This window comes from Gavialis gangeticus, unplaced genomic scaffold, assembly GCF_001723915.1.
Source record: "Gavialis gangeticus isolate Ggan-Ray unplaced genomic scaffold, GavGan_comp1, whole genome shotgun sequence".
NCBI classification, from domain to species: domain Eukaryota; kingdom Metazoa; phylum Chordata; order Crocodylia; family Gavialidae; genus Gavialis; species Gavialis gangeticus.
The window spans coordinates 136,857,543-136,860,315 of NW_017729025.1; positions in this window are offsets into that span (position 1 = coordinate 136,857,543).

A 2,773-nucleotide genomic window follows, 5' to 3' on the forward strand; every position below is an offset into this window, starting at 1 on the left:
CACAAGGGCAGCACACGCTGCCCAAAACCAGAGCCCAGCTGACTGGAGCCATGCTCCAGCTGCTGGCCAGACTCTGAGCAGCAGGATCCTCGCTGCTGCAGCCCCAGAAGGCTCCCAGCTTCCCCTGCCAAGGTGACCTGCATTCCCCAGAGACAAATAGCAGTGGCACAAGATGTGCTGCTGTTTCTTGTCCCCAGGAAAACAAATGTCCACACTCATGTGGACATGGCCATGGAGGCACAAATAGAATTTTTCCCCATCGGAGGCCCCTGGATGTGCACTTTGGTGCACAGCAAATTTCCTTGGGTAGGGGTGGGGGTGGCCCTAACAGTATTGCTCGGTGTCCTGGTGCAGCATGGGTGAAGATCTGGCAGCATGAAGCATGATCAGTAGCCAGAGTGTTGCTCTGGATGGCCAGCCCTCCATTTGTTCTACTGCTGAGCACTACTGACATGTGCTCTGCACTACTTTTTTCCCTGGAGTTTTTCTGCTACCAGGATTTCCTGGTAGCAAATTTGCACCTTTTCACGTTCCCTGCATGTGGTTTGTGACACCACAAAACAGTTTGTAGTGCCACAAATGCACATGGTAACCCACCCTATGGATGCATTTGCTGTAGCTAGCCTGAGATTGTTGAGCTGACTGCCAATATAATTAAATATTTCTTTTGTTTGATGAAAACATAATAGCCCCCTGGTGCCCAAATAATATCTGAAGTGCCAACTGCTGGTCTGTTGTTTGATTGATTTCCCATGCTTACATATACCTGTAGCTAATGTGAAAGTAGCTGCCAAATACATCATCCCTTCTTAGCTGCAGTGCACAACTATTTTCAAGACCTGAGTATTCTTCATTTCTGATTGGGGGAGAACGTGAAGTCCTTTCTCTTTTCTTTCTTCACTTTTTTCCTTTCTATGCATGCCCAGCATTTTGATTTGTGCAGCATGTCAAGGTGTGGCTGGTTGCTTGCATCTCTTTCTTGTGTTTTGACTGTACATTCACCAAGTCAGGCTGGTACAACCCAACATCTGAGGAGTTAGATCCAGCCCCTACACTGAATCTCACAGCAGATACAGAGAAGGGAGGGCAGTATTGCATATGGGGCAACATAGCTCCTGCCTAGAGGATGTGTGGAGATGGGCTGTAATTCCTGAAGCACAAATTCTCTTCTGGCTTTCCTAGGAATGACACGATTTCATGCAGCTTCCATTTTGGGTTGCTGGCTAAATGCCACAGTATTGCCCCTGAAACATGTTCTTCTTTGATGGATGGTGCTGTTGTTCCTTTTTTTCCTTCTGTTCTACTACTGAACAGCCAGGATCCCATGTGTCTCTTCTCCAGCATTAACACATAGAAGAAGGAAACCTCTTTTTTTAATTCAGTCTCACTTCTTTAATTGGATTTATGCTGTCAGAGTGCAGCCAATGTCCCTTTGAATCTGCAGTCTTCTGTTTATCCATATAACAGCAAGCACAACATATGCAGCATTACTGCAAATGTCTCCACACTCTACCCCACATACATGCTTCTTTGGGGCTTTCTTACGCCTCTACATCAGAGCACAGTTTGGCAACAACACAATCTTGCACAAAATATTTTCATGAAAGTGGCAGTCTCATTTTTATTCAAATTCCTCTACCATTTGACCAGTAAGTCTTCATTTCTCTATACTGGGAACTGTCCCTGAAGATCTAACATTTACCTGCGACGCCCCCATCTCTGCACCTTCTCCTGTCCCCCACAATTCTCAAGATGAGAAGAGCAAGGTAGTTGAGAATAATGCCACTGAGATTTGAAGAAACCTGAAGAAACACGTTAACCTGAAGAAACAGTTTTTGAGCTATTCCTGCTGTGTACTGGACGTAGAGACACTTGTCCCAAAACATACCCAACATGCCTTATTTTCTGGTTTGGATAATGTCAGGGAGGTGTGATTGTCCCTTTTATGTATCTGAGTTTATATGCTACTTTAAACTATCCTAGTGCCTCAGTGTAAAATGAATTGTTTGGCCCTTGTAGAGCTTAGTGAGTCCAGTGAAGACAGTCAGGCATGGATGAAAGGAACTAAACAACAAGTTTTATTGTGGAGCAGTGGACAACCCTCTGCAAGCCTCCAGTCTGCCTAGCTAACTATACTAACTGAGGCACCACTTCCCAATTCCCAAAATCTGTAGCCTTCTAAGTAAGAGAACATCTCTACATTATAACTTGTATCACTTCATGCTTTGTGGTCTATATAGGAAGCTATGTACTGCCATATATGTGTTTCTGTTCATATGCAGAATGTTCTGTCTCTTTCATACAGACTCATATTTCTTGTTTTCTTTTACCTGAAGAATAAATGAAAAGAAGCAGAAGAATGCAGCTGTAATTAGGGAACTTCTGGAAGGGCTAGACATTTTTAAATCTGCAGGTCCAGATGCCTTCCACCCAAGGGTGTTGAGGGAACTGGCAGGGGTCATCGTGGAGTCCTTGGCCCAGCTGTATGAGCATCTGGCCAGGTGCCAGGGGATTGGAAACTGGCTAATGTGGTCCCAATTTTCAAGAAGGGGAGGAAGGAGGACCAAAGTAAATATAGGCCTGTAAGCCTCACCTCAGTGCTCAGGAAGATCTTGGAGAGAATCATCAAGGAGCACATCTGTGGGGGGCCTGCAGGGGAGATCATGCTCAAGGGCAATCAGCATGGGTTCATCAAAGGCAGGTCCTGCCTGACCAACCTGATTGCCTTTTATGACCAAGCAACTAAATCCTTGGATGATGGTGTCACCGTGGA